At 35.4% G+C, this 24,823-nt stretch overlaps 1 long non-coding RNA gene across 3 annotated transcripts in view; it reads left to right on the top strand.

Annotated features, from left to right (window-relative positions):
* The window catches only part of LOC116574431, a 132,465-nt gene that overhangs the window by 46,976 nt on the left and 60,666 nt on the right, over positions 1-24,823 (top strand). The gene's annotated exons all lie outside the window — the stretch shown is intronic.

Here is a 24,823-nt window from a genome sequence, read left to right as displayed (position 1 = left end):
CCCTGTGTCTATGTTAGGAGGGGAGTTCAAGATCTTCCTGAATTGCCATCCTGATTTGGAACTCTTATTTTGAAATATTTTTTTTATTTATAAAAGGTAAATACATTAAGAATATAACTTAGTGTCATCTCTTTAATTTAGGCAATAGCTGTATCTTTTTGTACATTTTTTTCTAGAAGGCATTTACTTTTGTCAAGTGATAAAAAGTTTAACAACTCATTATTTAAATTTACAAAGATTTTTAATAACTATAAGTAAGTTCTCACGAATCACTTCTCAGCCTTTTGGCTAAGATCAAGTGTAGTATAAATAAGTTCTCACAGACTTAATCTCTAAGAGTTCTGTTTTACCCCAACAACCCTGTACTAGAATGCAGAGTCAAGGGATTTGATTCCAAGGTCCAGGTCTGTCAGTTTCTCACTGCGTGATTTTGATTGAGGTAGGTAACTTGAATCAGGTTTTATGTTTGCAAAATGTAGATATTGGTCTCTTTTCTATATACTTGATAGAGTAGTTGTGAAGATAAAGAGATAATGTATCTGAAAATGCCTGAAAAACTAGAAATCACTACAGAATGTGAGGGATATGGTAATTTAGGTTGAGATCACTTCTACTTCATTCTGAAAATTTTATCTTTAAGTCTTGATTATCATCTTCTGCTCCTTAAAGTGTTGCTTCCCTTTGAATGCAAGCCAATTATCTTTAAAAAACTAAGCAATAATGGAAACATGTCTTTTCAAAGTAAGAGCAAAATCATAGGATGTTAATAAACCATGTGATTGTCTTACAAAGATTAGTAAAAAAAAATTGAAATAGGCATAATTTATGGTATGATCTTACACATTCTAACAGTGCCCTTAACCTGAAAAAGTAAGTCTAGCAAAAGTTACACAAAATTTTAAAAACTTGAAAAAAGGAAGTAGCATACTACTCAGTCATCTTATCTATATTTTGAATAGGTCTTTTGGAGCAGGTGAAATATGAAATTACTTTATTAACAAAAGGTTAAATTTTCCACCTGGCCAACAGTGTATAGGAAGTTGTCCCATGCACAGAAACTCAGAATGCAGAACAGCAACTTCTCATTAATCATCAGCACTTTCTTGAAGAAGAAGATTCAAAAAGACAGTAACCCAGGTAGAAGTGAAGAACGGGAAAAATGTCAGTTTTAAAATTTAAAAAGTTGAAACTATGGCTCTTTTAAGAGAAACAGATTTATGCAGCACGTGTTCAACAATCACAAACAAAAGGCAGATGAAAGGGTTTACTGGTCTGCAAGAAATCTTTGCATTCTCTCCAAAGCTGCATATATGTTATGGGTGATACAATTCATCAGGATAAAAATAGAATGCATTGTAAATTGAGAGAAGCCAATTATTATTTTTGAAAGGACAACAAAAATTTGCCTGAAGTTTATAGCTACTGCTGCAAAAGCTATACAATAAAAGCAATGTGATTATACAGTAGTTTAGCTAAAAGCAAATCATTTGATGCCAGAGTAAATGGACAGAAATAAACTGCAAAGTATATCTTTGTTCATAAAAATGGGAATCAGTTTTGGCCTAGATCCAAACTGAACTAAAATATAAAAGAAAGGAGGAAAGGCATGGTTTAAGAAGTTTTCCTTCACTCCAGACTGCAGCTCTGTTCTTTCCTAATTATGTGCATCCAGCTTTCTCTATAGTGGCTTCAGAGTAGAGGCAGACTTTGTCTGTTAAGAAGGTAGGTGACAACCATTTTGAGTCTCAGTTCTGTCATCTATAAAATGAGAAAGTAGAAGATTATAAATTCCTTTCCAGCTCTTAAAAAAGAATACTTCTTACTTCCAGTTTTGTTTTTGTCCAACTTATACACCAATTTTAGGAGGGGTAGGCTTCAAATATTTTTGCTACAGACTGCTAAGTTGATTGTTCTCTAGGACTATTTGACATTTTAGTTTTCTTTATTTTCTCTTGTATTGGATTCTCTGTGCCCTTGATCCCATGTATTCTTTTCCTTGGCCCAGTCCCTCAGTTTGTGGGAACATAGTCTCCAGTAAGTCCTGATGAAGAAAAAAATGCATGGGGGGTGAAGATTGAATACCTGCATATCTGAAAATGACCTTTATTGTGTCCTTATTCTTAACTGATTGACTGGTTTCAGAATTCTGGCCTAGAATGCATTGGTCCTTTAGAATTTTGAAAGAATTTCTCTATGGTCCTTTAGGGCCTGTGGTGCTGTGGATACGCCATGTGCCATTTTGATCTTTATGTCTTTGTTTATGAGTCTGTTTCTCTCTGAACGTCTTTAAGATCTTCTCCTTATTTCCAGAGTACTGAAAAAATGCTCTGTGGCGTGTTTTTAAACGTTTATTGATTTATTTTTATTGTGCCTGTTGAACTGGATGTTCATTCTCTTTTGTTCTTAGAAATTTTTATTTCATTTTGTACTTTACAACTTTTCCCTCACTGTTCCCCTGATCTCTGTTTCTGCAGTACCCATCAATTAGATGATTGATTCTCTAATTTTCTTGTATTTGTCTCATTTTCCTTCTCTGTTTTACTTTCTGGGATGTTCTCCTCAGCTTTATTTCCTAATCATGGCATTAAATTATTTATTTTTGTCATCAAATTATTCATACCCAAGAGTTCTATTTTGTCCCCTGAAAGTTCTCTCTTGGACTGTTCTGTACTTTCTGTCTTTCTGAAGAACTTAATTTAATTTTATGTTTTACTGGAGTTTTTCTTGGACTTTTCTTTGCTTTTGAGTTCCTTATAGCTATTAGTTTGTCTTGGTCCTTCTCATTTATACTGGTGACTTCCCTAAAATGTCCAGTGAACCTTAGATGTCTACTCATATTTAAGATAGAGTCCTTAAAAACCAATTGGAAGCTGTTTATATATTGTCAGGACTTATTAAGGGTTGTGTTATGGCTGCTTCAAACCTGAATATTCCCCCAAGGAACCTACAACCATTAGTACATTTTAGGGCTCTGCCTTGACCAGTGGCCACTTTCCTCAGGAAAATTCTCTTTATCCTCTCACTGGCATCAGAGTGCATGGGAGCAAACTTGGCTTCCACTTGTCCCTCAGAACTCAGTCAGAGGAAGGAGGTTATGTGGCAGAAGGGATTGTCATTGTTCAGTTCTGTTTTAAGAATGGCATCCTTCCTTCATATACTCCTGATGTCCCTGTGTACTGATTCCCTAGTGTAGACCCGTAGTCTCTGCCTAGGTCAGAGAGCAGCAGCTGAACTCTGTGGGGCTCTAGAGGCCCAACTGCTCAGTAAACTCTTCTGTCATCAGTATCTCTTCCATATCTACCGTCAGAAGTATCTTTGGTCTCCAATCCTTAAACCTATCTAATGTTCTATAGCAAGAATTTTCTTGATGATTCATTAGCTTTCCTAAATTAGATATTTCCCAGTTTTCCAAATATCATTGATATCACTTTACTTCAGTCATTTATTTTGTTATCTTTCTGTTTGTGTTTATTTTTCCTTTTTCTGTCATTTTAGTTGTTATTTGGCATTTTTGGGTAACAGAGTAAATCTGTGTGTTTTTCCTTTCATGTTGAAGCATAAATTATAGTTAGCAAATTCTAGATAATAAAACAAACTAACTCTCCATTCTCTAGGTTTTAGTAATTAGCACAATAGAAGTTGATTTTTCCCTTATGTAATTGTTCAAGTGTGTGTTCCTGATTATTGTATATCTTTCCTCCATGTTATAATCCAGGGACCCAGGCACCTCCCATTTTAGGAATCATCTATCCCCTGGGAACTCCTTGTCTTTGAAGTAAGCTGGCTGAACCAAAATAAAACATTGAGAATACATACCTGATTTTTCAAAACGTTGGCCTGCAAGTCACAGGCATTATTTTTGCCTCATTTCATTAATAAGAAATTGCCACATGGCTGCATAAAAGGGAGGGAACAGGAGCTGTTGGCTGCTGGGGAAATACAGTATTTTGCTTCCCAGCTAATTATCTCTGCTAGTCTTCCTTTCTAGCTACCAAATGTTCGTTTGTATCCCTATTTTCCCCATATGTAGAACCAATTTACTCCCTCCTCAATGAGTATAGCCTGAATTTCCAATTTTATTTCTTTATCCATTTCAAAATCCAGTATGCCTGGACAATGTCAATCATTTATATCAGATGCAGGTGCATATGGTTTCACAACTTACAGAATAAAAGACAAGTTCCTTTGTTTCCTGACACTTTTCTATGTACACATATACATAATGTACAATGATAGAGTAGAGCCACCTGTCTAGAAAGAGAAGAATTGATAAACACAATAATTTTTGGTTTGTAGCAGTGATCGAATCCTGATGGCAGGATTCTGCCAAAAAAGGAAATTCCTTATTTAGGAGCTTTATTTATTTATTTATTTATTTTTAAAGAGAAAGCATAAAAGCCAGAGTGGGGAGGGAGGGGCTGAAAGAGAGGGAGAGTGAGAATCTTTTTTTTTTTTCTTTTTTAAAAATTTAATTTCTTTTCAGTGTAACAGAATTCATTGTTTATGTACCACACCCAGTGCTCCATGCAATGCATGCCCTCCATAGTACCCACCACCAGGCTCACCTAACCTCCTACCCCCTCCCCTTCAAAACCCTCAGATTGTTTTTCAGAGTCCATAGTCTCTCAGGTTTGTCTCCCCCTCTAATTTCCCCCAAATCCCTTCTCCTCTCCATCTCCCCTTGTCCTCCATGCTATTTGTTATGCTCCACAAATAAGTGAAACCATATGATAATTGACTCTCTCTGCTTGACTTATTTCACTCAGCGTAATCACTTCCAGTCCTGTCCATTTTGATACAAAAGTTGGATATTCATCCTTTCTGATGGAGGCATCATACTCCACCGTGTATATGGACCACATCTTCCTTATCCATTCGTCCGTTGAAGGGCATCTTGGTTCTTTCCACAGTTTGGTGACCGTGGCCATTGCTGCTATGAACATTGGGGTACAGATGGCCCTTCTTTTCACTACACCTGTATCTTTGGGATAAATACCCAGTAGTGCAATTGCAGGGTCATAGGGAAGCTCTATTTTTAATTTCTTAAGGAATCTCCACACTGTTCTCCAAAGTGGCTGCACCAACTTGCATTCCCACCAACAGTGTAAGAGGGTTCCCCTTTGGGAGAGAGAGAATCTTAAGCATGCTTCTCACCCAGGATGGAGTCCTATGTGGGGCTTAATCTCATGACCCGGAGATAATGACCTGAGCTGGAATCAAGAGTCAGACACTTAACAGACTGAGCCACCCGGGTGCTTCATGGAACTTGATTTAACTCTGGAAGAAATTCTTTTGTTCATTGCTCTCCAGAGCCACCTACACCCCTTCTTGTCCATTATCTTTCATGGACACACCTGAAGTGGGTGTTGGTGAGTATGTATCATACTTCGTATTTGCTTATGTTTTCCAACAACTTTCTACTTACTCAAGTTTACAGGGGGAGCCTCTAGAATTGTTTGAAAGTCTTAACAGTCAAAAGTTTTTTGAGGGTATGCTTATCATGTCTTTGGCCAAACACCTGATTTATTTATTTTCAATCTGTTTCATTGTCAGGATTCCATCCCCAGCAGTGTAATTTTCTAGATATAGTTCTCTAGTATTCATTGTTTCTATGGTTCCTAGTCCTTATAACTTTTTCTCATTGTAATGATGGTTATCTTAAAACCATCTGAAACAATAGTTTTGACATGGAAGGCAACATATCTAATCATTTGATTTTATAAGACTAAACTCTAACTGGGCCATTTTAACAGATTTTAAGTTTGTAAAAATTTATTTAGTATTTTTATTGAAGTATAGTTGACACACAGTGTTGTATTAGTTTCAGGTATACAACATAGTGATATAACAATTCTGTACATTACTCAGGGCTTATTACAAGTGTAGTCACCATTCAATGTTAATACAGTATTTATTATTGATTATATTCCCTGTACTATACTTTTCATCTAAGTGACTTAAAACAAAGATTAACATTTTGTTTCCACAAAGTACTTTTAAATTTCTTCTAGAGGAAATTTAGGTCTAGAAGTGGTCTAGAAGTGGTCAGATCTTATAAACTTTTTTTCCTTGCCTCATAAACCAGCTAACTTTTGCCTAAGCTCTGCTCTTTCTTGTAATATCTTGCTAAATCTAGTATTTGTCATCCAAAACAATATCTTATCCTGGCTTTTCACCTCTTCCACAATCAAATTCTGGATTAATTCTATCTGTTCTGATAATTAGACCCCCAAATTTAATGGCTTATCCCAAGTAAAAGCTATTTCTTCTTCATGTGATAGTTCCTGACTTGTGGGAGGCTTTCCTCTCTGAGAAATTTCAGAAACCTTGGTTCCTTCCGCTGGTTCTGCCACTCTTCAGAACCAGCCAGCAAAAAGGGAAGAGCACATGGAGAAGCTCATGTGCATCTTTAAATTAAGTCTATGTAGATAGTTACACACACGCTCCACTGTTGGGAAAAACTGGAGACATGGGGGGCGCCTGGGTGGCTCAGTGAGTTAAAGCCTCTGCCTTCGGCTCAGGTCATGATCCCGGGGTCCTGGGATAGAGCCCCGCATCAGGCTCTTTGCTCAGCAGGGAGCCTGCTTCCTCCTCTCTCTCTGCCTGCCTCTCTGCCTTCTTGTGATCTGTCTGTCAAATAAATAAAATCTTTAAAAAAAAAAAAAAACTGGAGACATGGGACCCATCTAGATAGTTCCACGTGCACCTGGAAAACCTAGCTATGGTTATGCATGGGCTTCCTCAAAACAATTCTGTAATGTGGAGGGGGAAGGAAAAGTTTTGGAAGATAGCTGTCTCTCTCTACCACATTTGTGTGAAAGCAGAGATAAGTTATCTGCCATACCATTTTATTTTTCTATCATTTGATTTCTGCGTTTGTCAAAAAATGTTTATTTCAGAATTTTTTTATATTTTTAAAATGTTTCTTATTTTACTGGCACCAAGGAAGCTGTTTTTTATTTCTATTTTCTTTTTAATTCTTTGTGTTGTTTCTAACTCAATAAATACAACAGTTATTTGGCATCATATTGTATTAGTTGTAAAAGATGAAATTTGTTTTAATGCTGAAAAAGTTAGTTGTGTAAGATTCTTTGAAAAAGCTCATGACACTTTCTCTTCTCACTGAGAATAGTTTCTATAAGATATAACCCTGGTCCTTGGTCAGGCTACTGATACAAACTGAGCTACCCAACTTTTAAAAAATTGAAATATATTATATGTTAATAAAAATTATATGTTAATTTTAAAAATTGAAATATGAAAACAGTGAGACCTAGTGATTATGACTGATTAAAACTGAGTCACTTGAGTGGTAGTTTTCTAGAAATAAATGTGTCCTTGAAATTCTGTGCTGAGATTCCTAGAGCTGTCTTATTTTCTTCTTTTCTTGTCCTTTTTTGTTCAATTCCTCTGCAACATCTTGAGAAATAGCAGCACTCTTCCAGTAAATTCTCTCATATTTAATCTAGCAAGAGTATCTGTTGCCTGTTGACTACAATCCAGAGACCCTTAATTAGTATCCCAGGGAAAGCAGATTTATTGTGGGATCTTCAATATCTGTCCAATACCCATTGGCATTTTGAAGATTTTTTTCTCATTAATTCTAACGTTAATGGCTTAGATTGACTATGTTATAGTGTGGGCTATACATCTTTACAGAAGCCCAAGAAGTGATTTCTTAGAACTAGGTAAATGTCAGCTCCTCTGTTGAATAGTGAGAAGTTCACTCATGTTCTGCCTTTTTGTTAACAACATCATGGTGATAGGAAAAGAGGCAATACTTTTTTTAGAAAGTGGCATTATAGGGAGTAAATATCTTTCTCAAAGTTGTATAAGAGGTAACTGATGGAGATGGAATTTTAATCCTTGTCTGCAAAACTTCAGAGCCAAGTTCAAGACCACTAGATATACAACCTTTTATGTGCCATGTATTTAAATAGATCTTGAGAGATTGGAGATTAATTTTTTAAAAACTGCTCTTTGTTCTTTAAAGCCCTGTAGTCTCTCAGTAATTAAGTGATATCAACATAATATTGTGGTTAAAGTGATATCAACATAATATTGTGGTGATACCATCTGATTCCCTTCCTTTTATTTTTTTGTGAATTTACTGCTTTGTGGTTACTGTGAAGCTTACATAAAACATCTTATAGATGTATCAGTCCATTTTATGTTGAAAGCAGCTTGTCTTTGATCACATATAAAAACTCTACCCTGGGTCAACTGGGTGGCTCAGTTGGTTAAGCATCTGCCTTTGGTTGTGGTAATGATCCCAGGCCTGGGATCGAGTCCTGCATTATGCTCCTTGCTCAGTGGGGAGCCTGCTTCTCCCTCTCTCTCTCTGCCTGCCCTTCCCCCTGCTTGTGTACTCTGGCCTTTGACAAATAAATAAATAAAATCTTAAAAAAAAACCCCACACACTCAACTCTACCCTTTTGTCCCTCCATTTTATGTTTTTAATGTCACAATTTACCTGTTTTTACATTGGGTATTCATTAAGAAATTATACTAGTGTTAAGTAGTTTTAATACTTTAACATTTATAGTATAGTTAGGGGATTAACACACCATCATATTACAGAATTAGGGTTCTGAATCTGACTGTATATTTACTTCTACCAATGTATATTTTGGTATGTTTTCCTGTTACTAATTAGTGTCTTTCATTTCAGTTTGAAGAATTCCTTCAGCATTTCTTGTCAGGCAGTTTTGCTGCTGAAGTCCCTGAGCTTTTGTTTGTCCTTTGTTTCTGAAGGATAACTACCAGATAGACTATTCTTGGATGGCAATTTTTTTTCCTCTAAAACTTTGAATACATCATCCCACTCTCTTTTGACCCTAAGGTTTCTGCTGAGAACTCTGTTGATAATCTAAGAGAGCTCTCTTTGTAGGTTAGTCTTTTAGGGTACTCTCTTTGTCTTTGATTTTTGACAGTTTAATTCTAATGTGCATTGGTGAAGATCATTTTGAATTGAAATAATGGGTGCTCTTTTAGCATCATGAACTTGAATGTCCAAGTCTCTTCCTGAGTTTGGGAAGTTCCAAACCATCATTTCTTCCAATAAAGTTTGTGTTTTCTTCCCCTTCTTCTTTTAGAACTCTGATTTTGATATTGCTTCTTTTGATGGTGTTCCATAGATTATTTAGGTTTTCTTTGCTTTTTGACTTTTTTTGTTTATTTTCTTCTGACTGAGTTATTTCAATGTTCCTATTTTCTAACTTGCTGATTCTGTCTTCTGCCTAATCTGTTCCATTATTGATGTCCTCTGTTGCTTTCTTCATTTCATTCCTTGATTCTTTAGCTCCAGAATTTCCATTTGGTTCTTTCTTTATTTCTATCTCTTTGTTCAATTCCTCATTTTGTTTGTGTATTGTTTTCCTGATTTTGTTGACTTGTCTTTCTGTGTTTTATTGTAGCTCATTGAATTTCCACAAAACAGCTGTTTTGGGTTCTTTATCAAGTAAATCCCAGATGTCTGTTTCTTTGGGTTTGGTTATTGGAGCATTATTATGATCTTTTATTAATGTCATGTTTCCTTGACTTTTTATGTTCTTTGAAGATTTGCACTGTTTTCACATTTGAAGCAGCAGTCACCTACTCTAATCTTTACTAGCTGCCTTCAGTTGAAGGATATCTTTTGTTGGTCCTACTTATATCCTGGGTCTTTCTCTGACCTTGTATGGATACTCCTGCATCACTATTCTTGCTCCCTCTCGTGAGAGAATTTTAAAGTTTGCATGTCTTCTCTTAAGTTTTACAAGGCACCATCAGGCTGGCTGTTGGTAACTGCGCTTTTGTTTTCCTAAAAGTGGTGGTACAGTTCAGGATTGTGATTTCTCCCTTGCTTGCAGACCCTGGCTTGTTTTCTGTGTGTAGTCTCTTTCTGTCTGAGCTGACACTCACCACCACCCTTAGGAGCCACATAAGGACCTGGCTGCAGAGTTATGGGAAGGTGTAGGTTTGGCACTTAGCGCCTTAGGGGTGTCCATGAATCAACTGGGAGATCTTAGGTGAGAGTTTCCTAGCTCTTGGACAAGTTTCCTGCCAGAGTCTAGAATACTTAAGCAGGAAACGCATCCTTTTAACGCCCTCTGATAATCTTATCTCCCTATCTCTTTCTCTATCTCCTCCCTCCTTCCAGTCCTGTAGCTCTTACTTTAATGCCCTGGGTGCTTCACGAAGAGTTTCTGTAGTAGCATCCTACACAGCTGGGTGCTCACTCACTGTTCTCTCTTCCCCCAGTGTCCTCTAAACTGTGCTGCCTTTATGGGGAGGGATGATGTAGGCAAAGTTTCTCTTGCCACTCTAATGAACTCAAAATTTTTTTTTTCTCTGACAGAGTTTTAAACTTCTCTAGAAACTTGGACTTCCACTAATGCTCTCATCTGTCAGTATCCCCCCAAGTCAGTGTTTTCCAGGTGCTTTTGGAGCATAGCTGAGAGGAGTTGGGGCCAGTTCACAGGCTCCAGCTAGTTCCAACCCATACTGGGGTCTCTCTGCCTATTACCAATTCATAAGTGAGATAGACTCCTCTTGGGCTGCTTAGTGTATGGTGCTGGATCCACAGCTCCCATAGAGGCACTTTTGTTCATGCCTAGAGGCTGAAATTTAGATGTTAAAGGCGGGGACAGAAATGAGGGATATCTTATGCCACCATGATGCTGATATCACCTAGCTCTATATTTTTGGTTCTTGCTTTAAGAAATAATCTAGGGGTGCCTGGGTGGCTCAGTCAGTTAAGCGTCTGACTCTTTGGCTCAGATCATGATCTCAGGGTTCTGGGATATAGCCCCTTGTTGGGATCTGCACTCAGCTGGAAGTCTGTTTCTTTCCCTTTCCCTCTTTCCTCTGCTCATGCATGTTCTCTCTCCCTCTAAAATAAATAAATTAATTAAAGAGTAGTCTTCAAAAAATAAATAATCTAAAAGTGGGATCATTAAGTCAAAGGGAATGACGTAATTTCACTCTTTTGTTTATTTGGTATTCTTATCTTTTTTCTAATTAGACTGTATGTTCTTTGATGGTAAGTCCAAGTCTTATTTATGGATGAGTTCTATTCATCATTGAAAGAATAAGTTTCATGTAGCAGGCAGAGGGGCCATTGCTTCAACTTTCTCCACATCAACTCTACTTCTCCGTGGAAGAAATTGGTAATTAAATCTCTATTATCTAGAACAGCATCTCATCAATAGCAGATGCTCAAAATCTGTTGAATGAATGACTAATTCTAGCTTAAAATTTTGATAGGCTATGTTTATTGATGGGTATGTTTGCTGTGTGATCAGAATCAAAACCCTTCTTTTCTTCAACGTCATTGCTTCCAGGAGCTGGAGGTGTATTTATTGAGCCAGGCAAAACTTTTGGGGTTAATCTGATTATTTAAATTTCCTCCTTTTTTTTTTTTTTTTTTTGATGCTTGCCAGGATTCTTGGATCCTTGGTTTATTTATCATGGGACTTGCCAAAGAATTTGGATTCTGACTTAGGATAAGGGAAAAGTCCTGTTTTAGACTCTGGCCTGAACCGTGAGCACTAAGCTTTGTTTACCATGTAATTCTATATTAGAAGATTAGGTGCCTTTGTCAGATTATGACAAAATGGTAAGTTATTCCCCCATCCCCAAATTGGTCACTGTGTGTGTGTGTGTGTGTGTGTGTGTGTGTGTGTGTCTCCACATGTCTCAGGCATCATGAGGAGGGAAGGTAGAGAAAAAATAAATCTTTCATAGAGAAATATTTAAGTTTTCGTAGGCATTGGCTGCAATACCATAAATCTCATCGTATTTTTAACAGTAATCATGCAAAATCACTTTTGACTTTAATACACTTGAATCCTGACAAGTTTAGGATGAGAATAAATTAGACACCACTGTGAATTAGTTTGGAGGGTTATGTAGGGTATATGCAGACCTAAGCAAAAAATTATTTTAGAACCAGTTTTGTCTTAACATGTTTTGGAGAATATCCAAGTTTGACTGAAAAACAAAATGCTGAACTAAATTAGTGCTGAAATTGAACAGTTTGTATGTCAATTACCATAAAATAATCCTTCAGCCTTTTTCTTTTTAAATTTTTCATTGGTAGCTTAAAACTTCACACTGTAGATTTTGTCCAGCCCTTCACTTTGAGTAGATCTTGCAAACTTTTGATGGCTTTGTCTTTTCACAAGATTTCAGGCACTATGGAGTCTGCCCCTGAACATAGTTGGATATCCCCACCTTTTTTTTTTTTTTTTTTTGGCATTAATAATACAAGAGAACATTCCTCTTAGCTTAGAAGGATTAATACTTTTTTTTTTTTTTTGCATTCTACCTTTATTTATAGAAAGAGTAGATTAGTGAAGATAAAATCAGAAAGAGCAGAAAGAGGCTGGCCTATTTCAACTCTCATGACTTTCTCTTCCATTGTCTCCATTTAAGCTGGACTCCCAAGTCTGGTATTGGTCACGCTTAAAGCACAACAGGTAACTGCAGGCTTCAAAAGCTGGTCTAAAAGGGCTCAGAAGTTAGCTTGAGACACAAGGAGGTGGACTAAAAGATTAGAGAGGAAATGATGTGATGTTCTGAAGGAAATTGCACTTCCCATTCTTTTTCCTATGTAGCTCTTTGGGAAAGTGGGGTATGAGAGATAAGAAAATACTGGAGCAATAATGTTTAATTTTGATTATTAAATTAAAAATTTTGAAAATGATACTACATTGGGAATAAAATTCTGATCTAACTTTCTCTAATGTGGAAATTGTCCTGCTTCCTTTTTTACAATGATAAGGTTTCAAGTACTTTTTTTTTGACCAATTCTCTGATAAAGTATTAAAAGTTTTATTCTTACCAATAGTTGTAATAGATAGGTAGATCATGTGCTTTTGTTTTCAAATGCTATTTTGGTATCACAACAAATTTTGAAATCCGTGATACTTACCAAACAGGGAACATAGGAACAGAAACAGTTTTCTTGTATCATAGTCAATGATGTACAAGAATTTGGATATAAACTTGTAGATCATGTTTCAATAGGTGTGCATTTTAGAAGATCATATAGAACAAACCTAACTCTCATTTGTCATATAAACTAAATGATATTTTCATATCCATTTATTTTGAAAATGGACACATCCCATTTTACATGGTAATGAAACACAAGGATAGCATATTTGTATGAGTTTGTTACATATTTCATAAATGGAGATACAATGGTTTTTTGAATTTTACTTTGAGTGATAGCTAGATAAAAATCTAAATGAACTGAGGGGGGAAAAAACCTAGTACAGTTTATCAGGCCCTGAGAAAAAGTTTTATAGAATCCATTTTCCCTCATTTAGCCGAATAAATTTTTGTGAGGTGTACCATGTACAAGGTTCTATGTATAGAAACCAGGTCACAAATCCAATTCTCAATGTGTTCACTATCAAATTAGGATTACTGACAGATTTGCATAAAATTAACTTTTCATCTTATTCATTTTTTCTAGAAGACCTAAATAGCATATCTCTATTTATTGAATATATTGCTTAGGATATAGTTCAAATACAGTATGTAATAAAAAATAAGATCTATCTTTTTGATTTAATCATTTGGATTGACTTGGTTAGTAATTTGGAATTTCCATAGAGTCAATTATCATATGGTTTCACTTACTTGTGGAGCATAAGAAATAGCACAGAGGACATGGGGAGATGGAGAGAAGGGAGTTGAGGGAAATTGGAGGGGGAGATGAACCATGAGGGACTATGGACTCTTAAAAACAATCTGAGGGTTTTGAAGGGGTGGGGGGTGGGAAGTTGGGTGAGCCTGGTGGTGGGTATTATGGAGGGCATGTATTGCATGGAGCACTGGGTATGGTGCATAAACAATAAATTCTGGTACACTGAATAGAAATTTAAAAAATAAAAAATTAAAAAGAAAGAAGTGAAATGTGTTTTTTATATATATATATACCAAAAACCAAAAACCAGGCTGTTATCAACCTTTTGGATCAATTGTTTTGACTGAATGAAACAAATATTTTCGACTACTTATTACTTTAGTCAAATTCATCTAGTAATTCAGAATTTATGTATTAAACAAACATTTTTGAGCATCTATTAAGTGAATAGTAAGACTAGACACTTAGGTTACAGTTAGAAATGCTTTCAGAAAGAACCTTAGAAAAGTAGTCACAAACTTGCTTAAATTTCATGTTAAATTTGTCAAGTGTCAGTGAGATTTTAATAATAAATGACCATTTAAAGTATTTATATAGGTTTGTAAATTAGTCCTTTTGAGTAAGTCTAGCCTATGAATAGCCATTGCTCATGTTTGTAAATTGAGGGGTTTGTGAATATTCCCAGTTGTAAATAAATATCTTTGTCATGGTCCTACCAAGGCTCATTGTCCACCATTAAAACCGTATTACTTTGAGTTATTGGTTTAATTTCACACATATTTACTGAACACCAATTATGTACTAGCTACTGTGGTAGATACTTAGAGTACTCAGAAATTACTTAAGATTATGAGGAAATTATTAAACTTTGCAAATCCTTAGAGTGAATACACTTTTTATGGGAGATTGCTCTGTTTTTTATCTGAGAGAAAGAGACAAGAAGGAGCTGTGCCACAGATGTTAGGAGGAAGGTGAGATAGTCCAAACAGAAAAACAGAGAGGGGAGTGCCTGGGTGGCTCAGTGGGTTAAGCCACTGCCTTCGGCTCAGGTCATGATCTCAGGGTCCTGGGATCGAGTCCCGCATCGGGCTCTCTGCTCAGCAGGGAGCCAGCTTCCCTCTCTCTCTCTCTCTCTCTCTGCCTGCCTCTCCATCTATTTGTGATCTCTCTCTGTCAAATGAATAAATAAAATCTTTAAAAAAAAAAAAAAAGAAAAACAGAGACGGGCTTTTAGGATAATAGCTAAATTTAATATCTGAAAGAAAATATCGTGAAGTATCTAATTTCATTTAATATAGTGATTTCATATATTATATTTATGAATTCAATGATTTTCAAATTGAAGAATCTGTAAAAGATTCTCTCTGATCTTTGTTAGCTCTGATATGGTTTATAAAATTTTAATGCAATCTAATTTTTTAATTGAAAAAGAATGAAGTTGCTTGATATTTAAATAAATAATAATAACCAAGTAGCTCAATAAGATGTTAACAGGATGAAACTTCTCTTAACGACATGATGCCACTACCAGACTTCTTTTGCAATAGTAGACTATTTAGAGATAACATTATTCAAAAGCATTGAATTTAACATTGAATTTATAGTTGATTTGGAAGAGTAAGATCATTTTTACTTAATTTCCATTTGTTTCTATGAACTCTTGTGTTGCATAACTTCTAGTTCATCTTAAAATCACCAGTTCTTATATTAAAAAAATTGAAAGTCATACATAGTTCAGTAGCAGTGCAGTTATATTAGATATTCTGACTTGGTTGTTTACATTATAAGAAAACCCACCAATTACCCTGAATTGTCTCAGCCAAATTGAAGTCTAAAGGTATTAAAAATGAAAAAGACAAAAACTCCATGCTTATATTGAAGTTTTCGCTCTTAGATTAATATACTTTCATTTCTTTTCTTAAAAGCAAAAGAAATCTGGACATATAAATGCACAGATAAGTTATCCTCCTGTTGGGTGATTAATGTGCATTTTATTAGCTCTGTAAATATGAATTTACATAATAGTTGCTAATGGTTTTGAAGAAGTGGTTAAGGCCGAACAGGTTAATGATCCATGATTTCTAAATTCCTTAAACACATATTTGCATAATTTACCTTTCAGAATTTCATAAATGCATATTTATAGGATAGACTAGGTTTAATATTTATTGCCATTTCTATGCTTCATAGTATAGAAACCATATTAGTTTATTGGTTCTTGCACACAAGTTTCAGGGACATTTTTGACTGTATTAAAATTTTAATCAATCAGAAGCCAGCTAACTGGAAAACTTCAAATATTTAGATTCTCCCACGGAGGTGCATGTTGTACATCATAATTTTATAAGAGGCGAGTCAGTAAATATGTGTTTCATACCTACATACTTGCTATGTACACTGTGGTGGAAACCATAGTTACAAGTTGAATAAGGCATTGATTCTTTGCTGAGCTCTCTTTTAGTTGGTTAAGTTAGATAGGTGAACTGATAATTTAATTTCATTTTTCTAAAATTCATTCTAGGAGAAGGAGACATGTATAAGTATGTGAGGATAAAGTCTTTACTTAAAAGTTCATCTCTACACTATGTTTTAGCATCACCAAAACTTTTGTCCTTTCTTGGACACTGCTTGCCTCTACCTACCCTGCTCCACTGTGAAAATTACCAGCCCGAACAAGAGGATCTCTCTCATTGGTTGCTGTGACCACGGCTTGCCTCATTTTCTCTTTCATTTGGTTAAGAATCTCTCACCACGTGCTGTGAAGTGTGTAAACCTGGCGATTCACAGACCTGTACCCCTGGGGATAAAAATACATGTTTATAAAAAATAAAAAATTAAAAAAAAATCTCTCATCACTTTCTCATAAATTCAGAGTTTAAAAGCACTGCTTAATTGCTGGTGATGTCAATTCAGATGACTTGACTTCACTTTAGTTTAGAAGACTGTAGTCTGGTTCTGGTTAAGGCAGTTTGTATCAGCTCCCCGAATCGTTAGGTGAGCAGGGTATAGCCTTCAGATCTCATGATCACAGTGGAAAAGCAGGCAAAACTAGCATGAACGTCTGTAAATACATAGTCTTCATGATTTGTGGTATGTTTAATGTAGGTAACAACCTTGTCCTTCTTTACACTGTTCAGTTTTTGTGGAATTTTCTTTAAGACAGTATCCCAGAAATTGTTTTTACGATCCTACCTCTTCTTTAAAATGACGTATCTATGTCTATATAAGCCTTTAAATATATTTAAATATATTCAAATAGAAACATATTCAGATATGTTCATATGTAATGATACACAGACACACATGTATATATTTTAGTCTCTGAACAAAGCACATTATGGTCAATATAATTTAAAAATATTTTTTATTCATTGGTTTCTTTAAATCCTTCAACTCCACCCATGCCCAAATGCTTCCAATTTCTTTGTCCCCACACTCTCCTCATTACCACCTTCATTTTCATTTAGTTTAAAAAAGATATTTTATTTATTCATTTGACAGAAAGAGGGAGGAAGAATACAAGCAGGGGGCACGCTAGAGGAAAGGGGGAGAAGCAGGCTCCCCTGCAGAGCAGGGAGTCAGCTCGGGGACTTGGGGCTTGGTCCCAGGATTCTGGGATCACAACCTGGGCAGAAGGCAGATGCTTAACCCACTGAGCTATCCAGACGCCCCGTCACCCTCATTTTCAAATTCTGGTTCTTTATGCAGTGGAAACTTCCATTTCTTAATGTTATTGACAAATTCCTGATAAACAAATGCTACTGTAAGGCTTTTTATTTCAAACTTGGTTAAATATATCCAGTTCAGTTCACCTCAACAAATATTGGTCTATTGTTTCCTTGTTAGTAAACAAAATACCATAAATACTGGGTTTTTAAATGTAATTTAAATTATTGAGCCTCTGTGTCTTCCTCTGTAAAGATGTTTTGAAGAAAGATGCACTAGCAAGATACAGGAAATGTCAGCTCCCTTTCTTCACTGAAGAATTTTAAATTCTGTGCCTGCAAATTTTTGACTTATAAATGACAAGCTAAAACTTTTAGGGTTGGGAATCCTTCAGGAAGAATAAGGCATTTGTTTGACAGTGTCTTCACAAGTTGTAAATCATAATTCCATGCTCCTTTCCTGGTTTTTGGCAGCCTGGATGGAGGGCAAATTAGGATAGGAGAGTTGTAATCAGCATGCAGAATAGAGAGCTACAGTCCAGGTTATGATTCCAACTTTGGTATAGCCACGGCCAGGTTAGATTCTAGACATGGGCCTCCTTCGTTTTCCTGACTGCTCAGAATTGTCATGAAAAGCAGTGTCTGCTTCTATTGAAAGAATCCACACAAACCTGCTGGCTGAGGTTTCCTTTCTTACTGTATTCTGCAATGCTTTCTCTCTATTTTTTTTCTTATTGCTTTCACTGTCTAATCTAGAGATGATGAGACATTGGCAGGCGCTGCCGTGACACCTTTTAATTTTCTTCTGTCACTCTTTAGGCTGTTATTTCAAGATTCCTTCATTCACCTGCCATTCACCTTCTCATCTAAATTTCAGCTTGTTTCTACATATTCAGTGCATTGTTTTCAGGGGAAAGCATGTATGAGGGATCTTTTCTGATAGCCAACATATGAAATTTCTTTTTAGTTGAAACACTTTTCAGTTTTTTATGCAGTATCCACCTCTCCCTGAACAGACCATCAATGCCAGGAAAGCAGATAAGAGCAAAAAGACAAAATTAAGAAAAAACATTCTGGAAAAAAAAAAAAGAGAAGAAAAAAAATTCTAGACCAAGTATCCACTTGAAGGTCATCTATTGTAATTTGTTATCATGTTTTCTTTAATCTGGAATAGTTTCTTTATTTTTTTTTCACAACTTTGACATTTTATATAAATACAGGTCAGATATTTTATAGAATTTACATTAAATTGGGTTTTTCTGATGTTACCTTAATATTAGATTTAGGTTATGTATGTTATTTGGGGTGAGGAGTAATGCAGAAAGATACAGTATTGTCTTTCTCACTGGGAGATCTCAGCAGGCACAGTATATTGATTTGTCCCACTACTGATGATGTTACATTAATCTCTTGGTTAGGGTAATATCTGCCAAGTTTCTTCACTGTAAAGTTACTACTTTTCTCTATGTGCTTTTTAAGTATTTTGTAAAGCGTACGTGAAATTATGTCAATGTCCTGCTTGTCATGAAATTCTACCTACTGGTTTTAGTATCTAAATTGGCAAAATTTGAAGACTATTGGATAATATTATTATAATGTTAATTTCCTTATTTTGATAAGTATAACATGTTTATGTCAGATAATATATAGATCAGAACTAAACAATGAGACATTTACAATGAAACATATCTGTGATTACTAATTATGTGAGAAATTTTGAAGGAGGCAAAGAGGTTATAGTGTTGATGAGTAATAAGAAGTCTGCTTATATAGCATGGTCAGGGAAGGCCTCAAAGGACATGACATAAATCAAGTTCAGTAATGATACTGAGTAATTTTGCCAATAAAAAGATTAAACAAATAAAATTTACTGAATTAAATGGCACATTAAAAAAATCCCTCACTATAAAGGTTTATCCCAAATGCAATGATAATTTTCTTTCAGGAAATCTATTAGTGAATGTAATTCATCACATCTATATGTCCTTTAAAAACAAAGATATTTAAATAAGGGATATAGCTTTTACAAATGAAGATTCAAATTATTATTTCAGTCATTATGATTATATGTAACTGGAAATTTTAAGAATGAACTAAGCTCTTAACAATAATAAAGAGGCTCAAGATAATAGAAAGACACAAGACAAATATAAGAAATATCAATGTCTACACTATTTAGAGGTAATATCCAGGTAAAAGATAAAATGGTAAGCATTTCTATGCCAATAACAATGAAAAATCTTAAGTAAGTAAAAATAACTCTGGTAAGAAGCATGCAGGAGTTATTGAAATAAAGCATAAAATTTTATTAAGAGAAGTAAATAAGATTGGATTAAACATGTCTGCCATACTAAAGCAATAGTATTTTATCCTTCAGGCCAGAACTTACAAATTTGGAATTCCTGCAGGTAGTATTAAAGAGTGAAGAGTACAAAGGGAAGTATTTTGTATTCTTTCACATTATCCTCCAACAATCAATAATCTGAGCACCGTAATGAACTACATCTGATTGGGAGGACAAAAGACAGGGTGAGAATTATGGCCACACAGAGATATACACATTCTGTTGAAAGGCAGTGGGGTTCCTCAGTTCCTGCTGAGTTGATTCCATGTGGGAATTTGGGCACAATTCAAATTCAGTGTTGTCAAATATTAATATTTTTTAAGAGATTCCACAAATTTAAAATTTTATATGAAGTGACCTGATTTGTGAATTTTGATAATGATTTCAATTTTTTAAGAGCATTTATATGCACCAATACTATGAAGACCAAACAAAATAAATCTGAAAACTGGACCTAGATGAAGGAACACAAGTTTGTGGACCTCTTCTAAACAATGTAAAGAATAAATGTCTAACCAAAAAACTTCATTAATATTCTATATCTAGTTTGAGGCCCAGCCACTGATCAAAGGGTTGGAATACGAAAACATTATATTACAATTATATATACAATTACAATTATATTATAATTGAGTAATATTATATTACAATTGAGTAACGTGGTTATAACTCAATTGTAATATAATTGAGTAACGTGGTTACTCAATTGTAATATAATGTGAATGCCCTATTACTTTTGATGATTCAGAAGTCACTCTAATTTTTGGTGAAGCCCCAATTTTGATAACTGAATTTAGTGTTTCTATAGAACAGAAGTGCAGTTGGTCTTACAAAGTATCAGTTAATAGAATGTGACACATCATCTTTTTATTCACTAATTTAGAACAATATTGAGTACCTACCAAATGCCTCCACTATTTAAGGCATAGGGGACGGAGTGTTGACAAGTATAGCAAAATCACTGCCCTCAGGGAGTTTTCATTTGACAGTAGGTGAAGTCATCGTTTCTATATACTAGATCACATTGTCATATGCTATACAAATAGTAATGATCCCTTCAAGTGTTCCTGTTTTGAAAGATAATTACATTCTGTTGGACTTTCATTAGCTTCTTCTAATGGTGTCCTTGGCCCCAGTGCTCAATTCATTAGCTTGTGTTAATTAGAATTCCAGAAATATACTTGAAATGCCATAACCTTAATTTTATAAATGAAATTATTGGTTGCATGTTTAAACATTAGATACTACACATAATTTATGAATGGCCCCTGTGAGGTGGCCTATACCTAGATGTAATTATGGGAATTTATACTATATTTGGCAAACCATTCATACCAACTTAACTTTACCTATATAATCCTCAAATTAAAAGGTGACTTAAGTTTTTAATAAGTTTTTTTTCTTTAATAAGGCTAACATGGAATGGAAACAGGGAGATTATGTGAAATAACTGCTATTGGGGGCATAACAGGAAACATACTGAACATAGAACAGTGATGTGGGCACATTGCCTCTATCTGTTTGCAGAAACCTCTTTCAGAGTTAAATTTCTTTCAGATCAACTAAAGGGAGAGATTCTGTAGAGGTAGTTTGATATTCTTATATTGTACTTTCAGTCTTTAGGGAAGAAAAATGAGTAAAGAGTAAAACTCATAGTTCTATAAGATGTATAAATAATCAAGGCATGCCACAGACATGAAACACTGTGAACAAGTAAAATGAATTTAGAACCAGTTTGGATAGATTGGGACCATAAGTTGTAAAAATGGGTAAAATCTTGATCAGATGTTCTGTAGTATCACTTCTAGAATTGGGTCTGGCAAAGGGACACAGGAGCCAAGGGAATTGGCCTGGAGCTAGAGTGTGGTAGCAGTAAATAAGGAAGGAAGCAAGACAGGAAGGGCAGAGATTTGGCATGAAAATGTAATAGATGAACATACTTTCCCAAATGTCATACAGTAATGAGAGACACAAGGTCCTTGTCTCACCTCTTTCTATTCCTAGTCCTGCTTCCCAGAAGCAACTATATATATGTAGTTAAATTAGTAACAGCCAATGTTTAAATTATGCCTGGATCAGCCAATATGCTGTCAGCTAACTGATTTACTGTGATATTCCATTTTCTAACTTTTTTCTTCCTTACAGTTAATATATATTAATAAATTTAAAAAATTTACATTTTTTATTTGAATATGTTTCATTATTCTGTTATTAATATATTTTTTCCTTTTAGGTTATGCTGAATTATGATTAAATTGAATTTATTTAATCATAAAAACTGAAATAATTATAATAAAGATACGGAGAACATGTTAATTAGCGTGTATGTTTCTACTTCACACATGGAAGAAACCTGTTAAATGCACAGCTTCTTAACTTGTAAATTTATAATTTCCAACTTACAGTGTTTGGTTAAAAATATATTGACAACTTACAGATTTAACTAAAGGAATAAATGGCCAATCCCCTCAAAGCTAGTTCTAGTTTCCTAAAGATATCATTTATTCATTATTTTGAAAATAATTACTATTCCTAAGAATATCAAAGCACATTGTTATTTTTTAAAGATTAGGCTGAAAAAATTGAAACATGCCTTTTTATCGTATCATATAAGCCTTTTAAAAATTTAAATTCGATTAATTAACATATAATGTATTATTTGTTTTATGGGTACAGGTCTGGGATTCATCAGTCTAATATATTACCAAGTGCTCATTACATCACGTGCCCTCCTAAATGTCCATCACCCAGTTACCCCATTCCTCTTCCCCCTCCCCTCCAGCAACCCTCAGGTTGTTCCCTATGATTAAGAGTTTCTTATGGTTTGTCTCCCTCTCTGGTTTCATCTTATTTTATTTTTCCTTCCTTTCCCCTATACTCCTGTCTTGTTTCTCAAATTCCTCATATCAGTGAGATCATATGATAATTGTCTTTCTCTGATTGACTTATTTCACTTAACATAAAGCCCTCTAGTTCCTATTTTCAAAATCTTTGGTTCCAGGAACACACCTCTCTGTTTAGCAGCATTGCCCCTTCCATGGTTTCTGTTGCTCTTTCCTCCTGTTTGCATGATTGGCTCCTCGTCATGCGGAACGTAGCTAAGGGTTATTTCCTGAGAGAGGCCTCTCTGAGCCTCTCTAAAAAGTGGCCCACCCCTTTTCATTTTTCTCACAGTTATAGCACAGCAATAATTAGCATTTTAATAAATTTGTTAATCTATTGACTTGCTTACTGCTCATCTCCTTCATTAGAATGTAACCTTGATGAGGGCGGGGACTTCCCCTTATTCTTCATTGTATTCTTGCGGACTAACACAGTCCAGGGAATGGAAGAGCTTCCAAAGAAATATTTGTTGATGCATTAATCACTTTGAAAAAATTAACTGAGGGGCACCTGGATGGCTCAGTAGGTTAAGCATCTGGCTCTTGGTTTTGGCTCAGGTCATGATCTCATGGGTCATGGGATTGAGCTCTGCCTCAGCCTTCACCCTCAGCTAGGAGTCTGCTTGAAGATTCTCTCCCTCTGTCTCTTCCCCCCAGCTTTTTATCTCTGTCTCAAATAAATAAATAAATCTTTACCAAAAAAGAAAAAAAGAAGAAAAAATTAACTGAAACAACTGGTTCATAGACTCTACTGTTTAGGGCGAAATGCTGGGAGAAAGGAACTACTCTATATCTGGTTCCTGGGTCCTACTGTGGTCTCTTAGCACTTAGCCCTGTGGCTCCAGCTGCCCTGAGCCTGCTGCAGTTTCTTCAATAACCCACATGCGCTCCCACCTCCCATCTGCAGCACAGCGCTGTATCCTCTGATACGCCTCATGATCTCTGCTCTCCGGTGCCTGACCACTCTCCACTTGGTCCCCAGGCATCCCACCAAATTTCAGCTCCTCTCTGGAATCTGTGCTGATGTTTCAAGATCAGCTCAGGTGGTTGTTTCATAAGTTCCTGTACTCTCTGTATTAAGCCTTTCACTTTGCATACAATCAGAACTGGCTCTTTTATTTTTCTATCATTCACATGAGAAATAAACTCCTAAATGCAGAGAGACTGAGACTTGTTCACTCTTTTCTCAGAGTGCGGAAGGGATGCTTCAAAATCTGCACTCAGTTTATAAGTGTTGAATAAAAAACGTGTAAGTAAGTGAATACTGATAGAGAATATACTAGAGAGGAAATAATATCTTCAGAAAGAATCTTTTGGAAATGGAATGCACAAACAGCAATCTGTAGAGAGAAGTTTTTTTATTTTTTATTTTGATGAGGTGATAGGTCATAAGGAAAATGGCAATAATAACTTTGTGTAGGCATATCAGAAATGAAGGAGTACATCAATACCCAGGCCACTGTAGGAAGAATCTCTTAGTGGGGGTGACAGAGTTCTGATTGTAATGCAGAAAGCCCTACTAGCTCTCAAATGAGGAGTTTATGTTGATAAATACAGATATACCTGTACACACAGTGGTGACAACTAACATACAGTGGGAAACTTGATGCAAATCATTATTATTACTCTAGACTGTGCTGGGTATTACATTACTGTGGTTTCTACACAGTAATATAGGTTATAAGTAATATAGTAACCTAGGTTATTGAACCCATGTTATCTCCACTTTAGAGGTAAGGTTGGGGGAACCAGGACTTTTTACCATCTATGTCAGTCTTTAAAACTGGTGTTCTTTCCTTTAACTCCATTACTTGTCACTGTGAACAAACAAGGAAACAACCTAAGTGAATTTTAACTTTGAAACAATGTGATCACTTAATGTAACTGTCTGACTTAAAAACATTGAAATGAAACTCCTGATTTATAATCTACTTAGCTGCACAGAATGATGCGTAGGCTGAGTCTTAACTCCGCACACTGTGGTAGAAAATAATATTCATGGAGTTTTAATAGCTTGAATTTTAATATGAAAGTTTGGATTTAAAAAATTTGGAAAAACTGTTCATTGATTTATAGACTGCATACTGAAAAACTACAGAAATTATAAGGGTGCAACTTGACTAATTTTTACAAATTAAACACATGTGTGACTGTCCTAAGAATGTAGATGTTGGATATAATAGGGTAAATTCAGGATGGCCATAGGAAGAAACAAGAAGGAAGCTTCGAAGGAAGGCATTTTTTATACTCACAGGTTCCAGATGTGGGGGTCACCCTGTGCTATGCAGAGCCC

The sequence above is a fragment of the Mustela erminea genome, chromosome 15 (genome assembly GCF_009829155.1).
Source record: "Mustela erminea isolate mMusErm1 chromosome 15, mMusErm1.Pri, whole genome shotgun sequence".
Classification (NCBI taxonomy): domain Eukaryota; kingdom Metazoa; phylum Chordata; class Mammalia; order Carnivora; family Mustelidae; genus Mustela; species Mustela erminea.
This window is presented reverse-complemented; position numbering and strand designations above follow the sequence as displayed.